Source organism: Globicephala melas, chromosome 2 (genome assembly GCF_963455315.2).
Source record: "Globicephala melas chromosome 2, mGloMel1.2, whole genome shotgun sequence".
Taxonomy (NCBI): Eukaryota; Metazoa; Chordata; class Mammalia; order Artiodactyla; family Delphinidae; genus Globicephala; species Globicephala melas.
In genome coordinates this window covers 131,410,847-131,427,016 of record NC_083315.2, presented here as the reverse complement: position 1 = coordinate 131,427,016, position 16,170 = coordinate 131,410,847, and the positions used below count along the sequence as shown (strand labels likewise).

Here is a 16,170-nt window from a genome sequence, read left to right as displayed (position 1 = left end):
GAGATTCTGACCCAGGATCATCAATTGCTAGTTTGTCAAAGTCAAGGATACCACGAGCTATTAGATAACACATTCCTCATTCTTTCCTCTCTGCAGCTTGCTCGAGCCTGTTTCCTTCACCAAGTCCTGCCTGTTCAGGCAGAGGCGGCAGAAGCCTCCTGTCCCATGAATCTCCCTAACAGGAAGGGAAATGTTTGAATCAATGCTTTTCACTTAATTTTTTTTAATGCCAGAGGAAAGAAGAAGCCAAGCCATGTCAAGCTACATAGGATTAAAATGTGATCAATAAGAGGGACGTTAAAATAGACAAGCTGAAAAGAATTCTTCCAAGATTGAATTTATACAATGTTATTCAAACTACCATTAAATATCCTTAAGTACTTTTCTTTTAAACACCAACATTTTATTTACTCAAGAACTGGAAGAGATCTGCAGCATTCTACAGTGACGAAGATTCAATAGGGGCTTTAGATCACAAACACCTCGGTGACCTCAGCACACTTACAACCACTCTCAACCTAAGTTTCCTCATCTGTAAAATGGAGACAATACATAGTTTCTATTATATACACAGTATTTATTATACTACTTTGTATTAAGCACATACTATTATACTATTTGCATTATCTACATAGTATTATGCTACCTTACTTTATATACACATATATAATATATACACACAAAATACATAAGTCAGAAACCAGTTATTAATAACGTACTATGTGCTAGACTCTAGGTAATAATAAGCACATTATCTAATTATTGCAATATATTGCATTAACTTTTACAACCATTAGTTCTGCCTCTTCGTATCACTCATCTATTCAATAATTGAAGACAGTTCTGTGTGTGTAGCTATCTGCACAGTGCCCGACACTACAAAATGCTAAAAAAGGGGGGAGGGGAGAAAAGGTATCTATTACCATATATAAAGAAGATCCTATAGTCACTTTTATTTATTTATTTTTTTGGCCGTGCCACGTGGCTGGCGGGATCTCAGTTCCCTAACCAGGGATTGAACCGGGGCCAAGGCAGTGAAAACCCAGAATCCTAACCACTAGGACACCAGGGAACTCCCCTATAGTCACTTTTAGAACTACACAGAGGGAACAAAAAAGATTTGGAGACACAGATAGCAATTATGATTTACCTTTGCTAATAAATGACTGATACACTCAGAGATTATCACTGCTGTTGTGTGACTCAAAAGAAACAAGGTTGCATTCGGTTCGTTACATCTCTTCTTAAATGTGGTGGCCCTAGTCTTCATGGTGACTTAGCATCACCACACTGCCTACTTCAAAAAAAGCACAGAAAATCACGCTACTTTGTATTTCCTAAACAAAGTGCCACAAATCTGTAGCCCAAACAGGCTAAGAAGCACGGGAAGAATACGCTGGAAATAATTTGAAGAAGACTTTTAAGACCCGCCCTTATGTATTCACTCCTTCATTCATTTATTCATATTCTCTCTCTCGTTCTTTCTCCTCTGCTCTGGACAGTTCTGGATAAGTTTTATCTTTATTCCTGATTCACAGAAATCATAGAATCTTAAGGTTAGAAGGGACTTTGGAGGTCACTAAGAGGTCACGCTTCTTTCCTAGAGAAATACATACTGTCTCCCTGCAGTGGAGAAGCACATGGAGGCGTTCTGAGGCCGAGCTGCTTGTTTCCTCCCTGACCAACAGAAAATAACAGCTCCTACCTCATCTCAAAGGGGTGCTGGGATGAATATACACAAATGATAATGTATGCAAAGAATTCAGTAAGGTGCCTGGCACAGAGCAGGTGCTCAAGAAATAGGGGCCAACCTTAATTTAGAAGTTATTCTGTGCCCTGCATGATGTTGAATGCTTGTCCACCTCTGGTGAAACTCAAGCCTCTGCCTCCTAAAGCAGCTGTGCCGTTGTTTGGGAGCTCTCACCATTGCCAGGTGTTTTTTTTTTTTTGCGGTTCGCGGGCCTCTCACTGTTGGGGCCTCTCCTGCTGCAGAGCACAGGCTCCGGACACGCAGGCCCAGCGGCCATGGTTCACGGGCCCAGCCGCTCTGCGGCATGTGGGATCCTCCTGGACCGGGGCACGAACCCGTGTCCCCTACATCGGCAGGCGGACTCTCAACCACTGTGCCTCCAAGGAAGCCCGCCAGGTTTTTCTTTACTTTGCGCTAAATGAGCTTTGGCTTCCACACACCGCCCTCTACACAGATATGGAATGGAACCCCTCAACTCCAAGCTAACTTTTCAGGGAACCAATGACAGTTGTCCTGTTCTCTGCTCATTTTTTTTCCAGCCTGAATGTTCCCCCTGGTTCTCAAGTGCCTCACCATCCTCCTCCTGCCAGCCACATCCTGACTCATTCATCTTTCTCAAAGTGTGCAGCTCCTCAGAACTGCACCCCACACTCCAGGTACAGGCTGGTTTGCCAAGAAGACCTGTTCTGAATAAAATATTATTATACATTGCATTGTATATACAATGTATTGTTAAAAGCTTAGCGGCTTGGGGGGCAACCCCCTTGTGACATTATTCATACTGAGTTCTAAGTCCACTAAAAGCCCCAAATCCTTTCCGTGCACACTACTAATAAGCCATGTCTCCCCCAGAGGAGGTCTAGGGGATGCAAATGTAGAGGCTGCACTTTTAGTGGTTTAATAGTCATCTTGTTATATTGAAATATTTTGGATCATGATTCTGTCATCAAGCTCTCAGCTGTCCCTCTGGGTTCACACACAGATTTGATAATTACACCTTCTCAGTCCAGTTTACACCCCATTCCTTGCCGTGGCCACCAGCTTCAGGCAGGGGAAACCTGACAGCACCCCACCTCCATCATGCCACTTCTCTCTAGCTCTCTGCCTTGGGGCTTCTCCAACACCATGCCTGGGACACTGTGGAAAGGAGCAGCACGTGCCCATGTGCAAACCTGGAAGTACGGGGACTTAGCACCCTGGGGCAACCCTTGACTAAGAGGAGAGGGGAACCCGTGGATAAATGCCCACCGTGTCTATCCCTTCTGAGGCACAGTCTGCATGGCCCCTCAGAGGGTCCCATGGGACTGAGCCCCAGTGCCCATGACAGTGACCAGTTCAACCACATCGGCTTGTGTTGGCCTCCCCTCCTTCCCTGTGTCTCTCCTCCCCAGCCCCCTTTCCTCTTCCCCAGGATCACTGCCAAAAATAAACCACCTGCACGCCAGCCCTTGCCTCACGCTCTGCTTTCTTGGGGACCCCAGGCTAAGTCGCAGTCAACATGAATAATGATGTAGGACGTGTGAGCCCCAAGGCACAGCACCAAAGACCTCCCTTAAGGCTGACAGCGGCAGAAGTCACTCTAACGCCACCCAGCCCTCTTACGGGTGGGTGACTCTCCCCCAGCCCTCCCATGTCTCTATTTTACTCATCAAGAAATAAGAGGCTGGGCTTCCCTGGTGGTGCAGTGGTTGAGAGTCCGCCTGCCAATGCAGGGGACACGGGCTTGTGCCCCGGTCCGGGAAGATCCCACATGCCGCAGAGCAGCTGCGCCCGTGAGCCACGGCCGCTGAGCCTGCGTGTCCGGAGCCTGTGCTCCGCAACGGGAGAGGCCACAACAGTGAGAGGCCCGTGTACCGCAAAAAAAAAAAAAGAAGAGGCTTTGTCAAAGGCTGTGCTGAAACTTAGATATGGAATGCCTACCAGAATTCCTGTAATCTGCCCAGAATACAGAAGACTCTCCGTAAATGTCAATGCTATCTCCCTTGCTTTCCTATTCCCCCATCAAAAGGGAAATGACATTAGTTCTCCATGACCCAGTCTTCCCATTCTTAGGAAAACCAGGCTGCTTCCTACTTCCTCATCCAAATGCTCATATATCAAGTTTCAGATACTCTCCTGGTAGCTTGCACAAGATCACTGTTGACCTCGCATATCCTTACAAGGGACAGAACTTACTTTTTCCCTCCTTTTTGCCTTCTCAGAGACATCATTATTTATGGAGGCTTCTGATGGTGCCTCTAGTATTCCTTCACAACTCTTGAGAAATTCAAAAGTGGTTTCGCATCGCCATTCTAGTCACGTATTTAAATCACATATTTAATGCACATACTCAGATATAAACGTATACAATGAAAGTACGTATTCTATATGTATTTGTGCTGCACACACACACTTGAATTCTACTGACAAATCAGGATAAGCTGCTTCAGAAGTTCCTATGTTGCATTTTATGGGAGGACGCTGGGGAAGTAGGAAGAGATCTCTCCCATCCGGTCTCTGGAGTTAACATTCCTGCTCTTACCAGCTCAACTTTACAGTCCATAGCGTCAGCACACCACACACACACAGAATTCTTTCCTGGAACCTCATTTTCCATGGGACACTGATCATTAGAATGCCTGGAAATTCCAGCAGGGGCAAGGCCAAAAAGCTTGGGAAATGCTACAACATAGCCCAGATCTGCCTTCCTCAATCCCAGCCTCCATTCAGGCTGTGACGATCTCCAAGCCTGGGGAAATCACAGAGATTTCAAACTTCTCTCCTTGGAAAGTTAGTGTTGGGGGGTGGAGATAGGGTTTGATGGGAGGGGGACCATCCACTTACCATAAGCTTTCATCTAAGTTTTCATTTGCAAACAAAGACCTTGCGATACTCATCCATGAAACTTGAAAGCCAACGCACCAATTACCTCTAAATGACCTTCCACCTCTAATAGCCTATGATCTTTCTACTCAAAGTGTGGTCCGCAGACCTGCAGCAGCAGCATCCCCTGGGAGTTGATTAGAAATGCAGGAACTCTGGGCCTCCCACAGGCCTCCTCAATAAGAATTTTCGGTTTAACAAGATCCCCAAGCGATCTGTATGCATATTAAATTTTGAAAACTAGTTTAAGACACTTTTATCTTTTTCTGTAAGTCAGCGGTCCCCAGCCTTTTTGGCACCAGGGACCGGTTTCGTGGAAGATCCACAGACGGGGTTGGGGGAGGGGAAGTGGGGGGGGGATGGCTCAGGCGGTAATGCGAGAGATGGGGAGCGGCAGATGAAGCTTCACTGGCTCTCCCTCGGCTCACCTCCCGCTGTGCAGCCCGGTTCCTAACAGACCTCAGACTGGTATCAGTCCGCGGCCCAGGGGTTGGGGATCCCTGCTGTAAGTGTTTAACATGTTTCTTCTTAACACTAGTTCTAATCAAAGTAACATATGAAAGTATTCTACTAAAAGGAACCAAGAGAGAGAACTACTACTAAGTCTCATAATTTTTTTTTTTTTTTGCGGTACGCGGGCCTCTCACTGTTGTGGCCTCTCCCATTGCGGAGCACAGGCTCCGGACGCACAGGCTCAGTGGCCATGGCTCACGGGCCCAGCCGCTCCACGGCATGTGGGATCTTCCCAGACCGGGGCACGAACCCGTGTCCCCTGCATCGGCAGGCAGACTCTCAACCACTGCGCCACCAGGGAAGCCTTAAGTCTCATAATTTTAATGGGTAATTTTAGGGAAAAAAATTTGGCGTGAGCTGATATGCTGTTTTCCTCCTTTAAACATGTTAGAAATCAGAGGAGTGTTTGGATTGCTCCTTCTTCCATTCAAGAATTCATTCCTGATGGACAATATGCACCATGCTCCCCTCTTTCTAATGTACTCATACTCATCTTTCAAAGACCAAGGAAGAACTTCCCTGGTGGCGCAGTGGTTAAGAATCCGCCTGCTAATGCAGGGGACACGGGTTCGAGCCCCGGTCCGAGAAGATCCCACATGCCCTGGAGCAACTAAGCCCGTGCACCACAACTACCGAGCCTGCGCTCTGGAGCCCGCGAGCCACAACTACTGAAGCCCACGGGCCTAGAGCCCGTGCTCCACAATGAAGAGTAGCCACCCCTCGCCACAACTAGAGAAAGTCTGCACACAGCAATGAAGACCCAACGCAGCCAAAAATAAATAAATTTATTTTTAAAAAGGGGGGGGCCTGGAAGCCTGCCCCTTACGTGGTCCAACAGACTCCCCCCTATATGTGTGGTTTTCTTGACAAAACTTTCATTAAAGGTACTAAAAAGGCAAGAATCTTGTAAGCTCTAAAGCACTTGTTGCAAATGACCCACTCAAGTTTACTTCTTCCATTCGTTACTTCTTGGACAACCCAACCCATCCTGTTCTCTTCCCTTCACTCAAGTCCAGTTTTGTTCTCTCACTGGAAACACAGCATTTAGCAACTTTTTACAGTCTAATTATTAACACATACAGATCATCCTTAGCTTACAACGGGGTTACCTCCTGATAAACCCATTATGAGTTGAAAATGCATTTAATACACTTAACCCACCTAGCTTAGCCTTGCCCACTTAAATGTGCTCAAACACTTTCATTAGCCTACAATTGGGCAAAACCATCCAACACAAAGCCTGTTTTATAATAAAGTGTTGAATATCTCATGTAATTTATTGAATACTGTACTGAAAGTGAAAAACAGAATGGTTATATGGGTCCCAAATGCTTCTAAGAATATCGGTTGTTTTCCCTCGTGATTGTGTGGCTGACTGGGGGCTGCCACTGCCCAGCATCACAAGAGAGGACCGTGGGGCAGATTGCTAACCTGGGAGAAGATCAAAATTCAGAATTCTAGGAACGACTTCTACAGCACACATATCGCTTTTGGAATCGTAAAGTCAAAAAACTAATGCAAACTGCCGTAAGTCAGGGATCACCTGTATATATGTTGTTTTACCTCCACAACTCGAGTGTAAGCTCCTTGAGGGGAATCATCACACCTCCTTTGCCTTTGGACACAGCTCCCAGCTCTCGGCTGCAGGACTTGGTGAATTAATAAGTAGTGAGGAACTTGATCCCACAGTTTCTTACCAGATACTCTTCTCCAGGTACCACTTAACAGTCTTACTTATTGCATAAAAGAAACCACTGAATCGTTTGATTTCTTTCTCCCTGCTAAACCAAGACAAGGAAAACTGTATTAAAATGATGATACCTAGGTGAGAACAAAACCCTAGAACTAGCTTATGAGTTCCAAGGAGTGAAATGCTCCTACATATAATAAAAGCAGCAGGTTCCTCTGAACTCTGGCTGGCTCCTGGAGTGCAGGCTTCAGAGCAAAGCCCAAGCCTTGACTAGCTAACCTTGAGAGAAAGCTTCGCTCCTCTTCTGAAAGTTCTGCTTTCCTTGGGAGATTCCTGCCTCAGGCGGCTTCCACAGAAGCAAAAAATAGCTCAGAGGAGACGTCTGATTCTGCATCTCAATCTACGTGAACTGGATGAACTCAGTAATGCCTTGGAAGGAATGATTAGAAAAGATGGAAAGAAAGGAACAGGCTAAAAATTCAAAGTAGTAATTATAGTTTTAAAAGAAAAAAAAGGATTTTTATGAGCACCACAGCTTTCCTAGCAAATGACTTACGTAAGTCACTTCCCTCGTGGATGAAAACCTCCAAATTTTCCTCAGGTCAAGGAGGAGAGTATTTTCTCTTCCGTGGTGTTGTCAATTCTTATTAGAATTAAGCTTCTGCAGGATATACTGGGGAGCTTTCAGTTACTTCTCAGCCCTTCTGACCCTCATTTCACTCTCAGTTTGTTTATTTATACATAAACAAACCAATTTGACTGCTATGTTTGTCTGCCTTCTACTTGCTTTGATGGGACCTATTTATAACACGTACTCAGTTGCTAAAGCCTTTGAGCATCCAAGCTAAGCAACCAAATGCAATTTATTTGCAACAAAGATCACAAATGCCTGTGACCTGCTACCTGTCATCCCAGACCAACCCAAAGAAAATTACAACACCCAAAGTGAAAAGTGTTTCAGATATGAAGTCCCTAGATATTTCATTCCTCCAAATGATTTCTTTTTTTCACATTCACCAACTGAAGGTAAAAAGTGTTGACAAGTTATTTGGGAAAACTGGGTCAGGGCTGTGTTTTTTAGGACTCAACATGATATAAAATAGAGTAATACAGCTAAAATATAGAAGGTGGAACAAAGTAGACTCATATCTTTTCAGGTTCCAAGTCATCTTCAATCTCTTCCAGATAATCCTTGAAATAAAAGATGCCCTATCAGGACTTCCCTGGTGGCGCAGTGGTTAAGAATCCGCCTGCCAATGCAGGGGACGTGGGTTCGAGCTCTGGTCCACGACATGCCATGGAGCAAGTAAGCCCATACGCCACAACTACTGAGCCTGTGCTCTAGAGCCCACGAGCCACAACTACTGAGCCCGTGTGCCACAACTACTGAAGCCCACGTGCCTAGAGCTCATGCTCCACAAGAGAAGCCACCGCAATGAGAAGCCTGAGCACCGCAATGAAGAGTAGCCCTCACTCACCACAACTAGAGAAAGCCCACTCAGAGCAATGAAGACCCAACGCAACCAAAAATAAATAAAATTTTTAAAAAAGATGTCCTATCATTTAGGAAAGCATTATTTATATAAATTTCATATTAATTAGAGGCAAATTTAAACCTGGGGGACAGAATAGGTCCTCACTGGATTGTTAACAAGTAGCTTCCAGCCAATAACAAGGTTTCATTAGTCCCGTTCTACAGATGAGAAAACTAAGGCTCAGAATTAAGTGACTAGCCCAATTCAAAATCCATACTCTAAGAATCCTCTACACATATCCCCTCCTATGGATATAAATAAATGGTTATCTGGTAAGACCTTCTTTTCCTATCTCAGTCCTTCCTTCTCCCCCATACAGCAATGCTGAGAGCAACAAAGCTGCCTTTGGCTGATGATGCCATCATGTGGCCAAAATGGAAATTGTCTGAACCAAACTTTGCCTCACCTCTCCCATTTTTGCCTCTCAGAGAATCATGCATATATTACAAAGCTTTCCCAAAAGTGTACACAGACACACACACACACACACACACCCCCTTTTCATCTTTTAACTTTCTTCTTCTTCCCTCCTCATTCTCAGCACACCCCTGCCTAAAAGTCTTCTTGGGTTCTCTATCATCTCTGCAGGATTAAGTCAAATTCCTTAGCTGGCAAAGTCCTGCACACACATGACTTCTGTTTTAACTTCTCTTTCTTAGATCCCAGCATTCTACATCTTTTGAGCCACTCTGAACTCATTATTTCTTGCACACAACAAGGCCCTTTCATAAGACAACGTTTTTATAAATGCTATCTCTTCTGCTTGGAAAACACCTTCAAGCCCGCTCTCTACAATCCTTTCTACATACTGAACCAACTCCTATTCACCCTTCAAAACTCAAACATATCTCCTCTGCAGTGGAGGCTTCCCTGACTCCTCCAGGCAATTAGCTGTACATTCACAATGCTCCCAGAACCTCTCCCCTACCCTTTTTATTCCTATATCTATGCTTCTGTACCTGTGATATGGTATTAGTCATTTACTCAACACTCGGTATCTATGCACCAGGCATTGGAATACAGTAAATTACCTTTGTATTCCCACTGCATAACACAGGGCCAGGAAAGTAGTAGGCAGTCAGTAAATGTTTGTTGAATGAAAAAGTGAAAGGAGACTGGGCCGGACTGAAGCTAGACTGGGCCCAGCGTGAGGCATCAGGTGAACAAATTTCGTTTTAAGGCCAAACAAGCAGGTTAACCTTACCCAAGATAATCGTGAATTACAGTGGCCACTGCAAGAACTTTTAACCTGGATAAGCTTTTCAACTTATGAGGTGCCCTAGAGAAAAAATGGTTCTTGGCCAAGCACTCACTAAAAACAGAAGAGGGAAAACTACTTTTCTGCCTCTTCATGACCTTCTGGTGGCCAGGATAAGACCACCTGGGACATCCCACTCACTCCAGAGCCTGCAGAATCCTGGGGAAAACTGGCAGAAGAAAGCAAAGGCCGTGTGGCTGACAGGGTCTTGCTGCTCCGGCTGGGTGTCAGGGCTGAGTCTCTCAGGTGGGAGAGCCGAGTTCAGGACACTGGTCCCACAGAGACCTCCCAGCTCCACGTAATATCAAACGGCGAAAGCTCTCCCAGAGATCTCCATCTCAACACAAAGACCCAGCTCTACTCAATGACCAGCAAGCTACAGTGCTGAGCACCTTATGCCAAACAATTAGCAAGACAGGAACACAACCCTACCCATTAGCAGAAAGGCTGCCTAAAATCATAATAAGGTCACAGACACACCAAAACACACCACTGGACACGGTCCTGCCCACCAGAAAGTCAAGATCCAGCCTCATCCACCAGAACACAGACACTAGTCCCCTCCACCAGGAAGCCTACACAACTCACTGAACCAACCTTAGCCACTGGGGGCAGACACCAAAAACAATGGGAACTATGAACCTGCAGCCTGTGAAAAGGAGACCCCAAACACAGTAAGTTAAGCAAAATGAGAAGACAGAGAAACACACAGCAGAAGAAGGAGCAATGTAAAAACCCACCAGACCAAATAAATGAAGAGGAAATAGTCTACCTGAAAAGGAATTCTGAGTAATGATAGTAAAGATGATCCAAAATCTTGGAAACACAATGGAGAAAATACAAGAAACATTTAACAAGGACCTAGAAGAACTAAAGAGCAAACAAACAATGATGAACAACACAATATATGAAATTAAAAATTCTCTAGAAGGAATCAATAACAGAATAACTGACGCAGAAGAATGGATAAGTGACCTGGAGGATAAAATAGTGGAAATAACTACTGCAGAGCAGAATAAAGAAAAAAGAATGAAAAGAATTGAGGACACTCTCAGAGACCTCTGGGACAACATTAAATGCACCAACATTCAACTTACAGGGGTCTCAGAAGAAGAAGAGAAAAAGAAAGGGACTGAGAAAATATTTGAAGAGATTATAGTTGAAAACTTCCCAAATATAGGAAAGGAAATAGTCAATCTAGTCCAGGAAGCACAGAGAGTCCCATACAGGTTAAATCCAAGAAGAAACACACCAAGACACATATCAAACCATCAAAAATTAAATAAAAAGAAAAAATATTAAAAGCAGCAATGGAAAAACAATAAATAACACACCAGGGAATCCCCATAAGGTTAACAGCTGATCTTTCAGCAGAAACTCTGCAAGCCAGAAGGGACTGGCAGGACATATTTACAGTGATGAAAGGGAAAAACCTACAGCCAAGATTACTCTACTGAGCAAGGATCTCATTCAGATTCGATGGAGGAATTAAAACCTTTACAGACAAGCAAAAGCTAAGAGAATTCAGCACTACCAAACCAGCTTTACGACAAAGGCTAAAGGAGCTTCTCTAGGCTGGAAACACAAGAGAAGGAAAAGACCTACAATAACAAACTCAAAACAATTACGAAAATGGGAATAGGAACATACATATTGATAATTACCTTAAATGTAAATGGATTAAATGGTCCAACCAAAAAACACAGACAGCCTGAATGGATACAAAAGCAAAATCTGTATATATGCTGTCTACAAGGCACCCACTTCAGACCTAGGGACACATACAGACTGAAAGTGAGGGGATGGAAAAAGATATTCCATGCAAATGGAAATCAAAAGAAAGCTGGAGTAGCAATTCTCATATCAGACAAAATAGACTTTAAAATACAGACTATTACAAGAGACAAAGAAGAACACTACATAATGATCAAGGGGTCAATGCAAGAAGTTAGAGCAATAGTAAATATTTATGCACCCAACATAGGAGCACCTCAATACGTAAGGCAAATACTAACAGCCATAAAAGGGGAAATCGACAGTAACACAATCATAGTAGGGGACTTTAACCCCCCCCCACTTTCACCAATGGACAGATCATGAAAAATGAATATAAATAAGGAAACACAAACTTTAAATGATAAATTAAACAAGATGGACTTCATTGATATTTATAGCACATTCCATCCAAAAACAACAGAATACACTTTCTTCTCAAGTGCTCCAGGATAGATCGTATCTTGGGTCACAAATCAAGCCTTGGTAAATTTAAGAAAACTGAAATCGTATCAAGTATCTTTTTCGGCCACAACGCTATGAGACTAGATATCAATTACAGGAAAAAATCTGTAAAAAATACAAACACATAGAGGCTAAACAATATACTACTAAATAACCAAGAGATCACTAACGAAATCAAAGAGGAAATCAAAAAATACCTAGAAACAAACGACAATGAAAACACGAGGAACTAAAACCCACGGGATGCAGCAAAAGCAGTTCTAAGAGGGAAGTTTATAGCAATACAATCCTACCTCACGAAACAAGAAACATCTGAAATAAACAACCTAATCTTACACCTAAAGCAACTAGAGAAAGAAGAACAAAAACCCCCAAAGTTAGCTGAATGAAAGAAACCATAAAGATCAGACCAGAAATAAGTGAAAAAGAAATGAAGGAAACAATAGCAAAGATCAAGAAAACTGAAAGCTTGTTCTTTGATAAGATAAACAAAATTGATAAACCATTAACCAGGCTCATCAGGAAAACAAGGGAGAAGACTCAAATCAATAGAATTAGAAATGAAAAAGGAGAAGTAACAACTGACACTGCAGAAATACCAAAGATCATGAGAGATTACTACAAGCAACTATATGCCAATAAAATGGACAACCAAGAAGAAATGGAAAAATTCTTAGAAAAGCACAACCTCTGAGACTGAACCAGGAAGAAACAGAAAATATAAACAGACCAATCACAAGCACTGAAATTGAGACTGTAATTAAAAATCTTCCAACAAACAAAAGCCCAGGACCAGATGGCTTCACAGGCGAATTCTATCAAACATTTAGAGAAGAGCTAACACCTATCCTTCTCAAACTCTTCCAAAATATAGCAGAGGGAGGAACACTCCCAAACTCATTCTATGAGGCCACCATCACCCTGATACCAAAACCAGACAAAGAGGTCACAAAGAAAGAAAACTAAATGCTAATATCACTGATGAACATAGATGCAAATATCCTCAACAGAATACTAGCAACACAATCCAACAGCACATTAAAAGGATCATACATCACGATCAAGTGGAGTTTATCCCAGGAATGAAAGGATTCTTCAATATATGCAAATCAATCAATGTGATAAACCATATTAACAAATTGAAGGAGAAAAACCATATGATCATCTCAACAGATGCAGAAAACGCTTTTGACAAAATTCAACACCCATTTATGATAAAAACCCTCCAGAAAGTAGGCATAGAGGGAACTTAACTCAACATAATAAAGGCCATATATGACAAACCCATGGCCAACATCATTCTCAATGATGAAAAATTGAAACCATTTCCTCTAAGATCATGAACAAGACAAGGTTGTCCACTCTCACCACTATTATTCAATATAGTTTTGGAAGTTTTAGCCACAGTAATCAGAGAAGAAAAAGAAATAAAAGGAATGCTAATCGGAAAAGAAGAAGTAAAGCTGTCACTGTTTGCAAATGACATGATATTATACACAGAGAATCCTAAAGATGCTACTAGAAAACTACTAGAGCTAATCAATGAATCTGGTAAAGTAGCAGGATACAAAATTAATGCACAGAAATCTCTTGCATTCCTATACACTAACGATGAAAAATGTGAAAGAGAAATTAATGAAACACTCCCATTTACCATTGCAACAAAAAGAATAAAATACCTAGAAATAAACCTACCTAAGGAGACAAAAGACCCATATGCAGAAAACTATAAGACACTGTTGAAAGAAATTAAAGATGATACAAAGAGATGGAGAGATATACCATGTTGTTAGATTGGAAGAATCAACATTGTGAAATTGACTATATTATCCAAAGCAATCTACAGATACAGAGCCATCCCTATCAAACTACCAATGGCATTTTTCACAGAACTAGAACAAAAAATTGCACAATTTGTAAGGAAACACGAAAGACACCGAATAGCCAAAGCAATCCTGAGAAAGAAAAACGGAGCTGGAGGAATCAGGCTCCCTGACTTCAGACTATAATACAAAGTTACAGTAATCAAAACAGTATGGTACTGGCACATAAACAGAAATATAGATTAATGGAACAGGATAGAAAGCCCAGAGATAAACCCACACACATATGGTCACCTTATCTTTAATAAAGGAGGCAAGAATATACAATGGAGAAAAGACAGCCTCTTCAATAAGTGGTGCTGGGAAAACTGAACAGCTACATGTAAAAGTATGAGATTAGATCACTCCCCAACACCATACACTAAAATAAGCTCAAAATGGATTAAAGACCTAACTGTAAGGCCAGACACTATAAAACTCTTAGAGGAAAACATAAGCAGAACACTCTATGACATAAATCACAGCATGATCCTTTTTGACCCACCTCCTAGAGAAATGGAAATAAAAACAAAAATAAACAAATGGGGCCTACATCGACAGACGAATGGATAAAGAAGATGTGATACATATATACAATGGAGTATTACTCAGCCATAAAAAGGAACGAAACTGGGTCATTTGTAGAGACGTGGATGGATCTAGAGACTGTCGTATGGAGTGAAGTAAGTCAGAAAGAGAAAAACAAATATCAGGTATTAATGCGTATATGTGGAACCTAGATAAAAGGTACAGATGAACCAGTATGCAGGACAGAAATTGAGACAGAAATGTAGAGAACAAATGTATGGACAGTAAATGGGGAAAGCAGCGGGGGGTGGGGGGGTGGTGTGATGAATTGGGAGACTGGGATTGACATGTATACACTGATGTGTATAAAATGGATGACAGGATAAGAACCTGCTGTATAAAGAAATAAATAAAATTAAATTCAAAAACAAAACAAAACAAAACAAATGGGGCCTCATGAAACTTAAAAGCTTTTGCACAGCAAAGGAAAACATAAACACGATGAAAAGACAGCCCTCAGAATGGGAGAAAATATTTGCAAATGAAGCACTGACAAAGGATTAACCTCCAAAATTTACAAACAGCTCATGCAGTTCAATATGAAAAAAACAAACAACCCAATCCAAAAATGGGCAGAAGACCTAAACAGACATTTCTCCAAAGAAGACATACAGATTGCCAACAAACACATGAAAGAATGCTCAACATCACTAATCATTACAGAAATGCAAATCAAAACTACAATGAGGTATCACCTCACACCAGTCAGAATGGCCATCATCAAAAAATCTAGAAACAATAAATGCTGGAGAGGGTGTGGAGAAAAGGGAACTTTCTTGCACTGTTGGTGAGAATGTAAATTGATACAGCCACTATGGAGAACAGTATGGAGGTTCCTTAAGAAACTAAAAATAGAACTACCATACGACCAGCAATCCCAGTACTGGGCATATACCGTAAGAAAACCATAATTCAAAAAGAGTCATGTACCACAATGTTCACTGCAGCTCTATTTACAACAGCCAGGACATGGAAGCAACCTAAGTTCCACTGACAGATGAATGGATAAAGAAGATGTGGCACATATATACAATGGAATATTACTCAGCCATAAAAAGAAACAAAATTGAGTTATTTGTAGTGAAGTGGATGGACCTGGAGTCTGTCATACAGAGTGAAGTATGTCAGAAAGAAAAACAAATACAGTATGCTAACACATACATATGGAATCTAGGGGGAAAAAATGCTTCTGTAGAACCTAGGGGCAGGAGAGGAATAAAGACGCAGACATAGAGAATGGACTTGAGGACACGGGGAGGGGGAAGGGTAAGCTGGGACAAAGTGAGAGAGTGGCATGGACATATGTACACTACCAAATGTAAAGTAGATAGCTCGTGGGAAGCAGCCACATAGCATAGGGAGATCAGCTCGGTGCTTTGTGACCACCTAGAGAGGTGGGATAGTGAGGGTAGGAGGGAGACACAAGAGGGAGGAGATATGGGGATATATGTATATGTATAGCTGATTCACTTTGTTATAAAGCAGAAACTACCACACCATTGTAAAGCAATTATACTACAATAAAGATGTTAAAAAAAAAAGAAAAAAGAAAAAGCGAAAGAAAGAACTACAAACAAGATCTTATCCAGGAAATATCATCAGGAAAGCCTATACTCTTCTGCTTTCCTTTTACTCAATTTATGATCTAAAAAATCAACTAAGGTATGGCATACCTACACCATGGAAACCAAAAACCATAAAAACATAGGACCCACATCTTTGCCCTCTAATGAGAGTAAATACACCCACAAGCCCTTTTCAATCTCCACAACTAATTTTGTCTTTAACACTACCATTTCAGATAATCCTTTCTCTTGTATTTAATTATAAGTAGAGTAACAATCTCTTTGCCATTTATTTACTACAAACATACG

General features: G+C 42.0%; 1 protein-coding gene across 7 annotated transcripts in view; it reads right to left on the bottom strand.

Moving 5' to 3' along the window:
• Positions 1 to 16,170, bottom strand: part of SAMD4A (sterile alpha motif domain containing 4A) — a 232,707-nt gene that overhangs the window by 210,559 nt on the left and 5,978 nt on the right. The gene's annotated exons all lie outside the window — the stretch shown is intronic.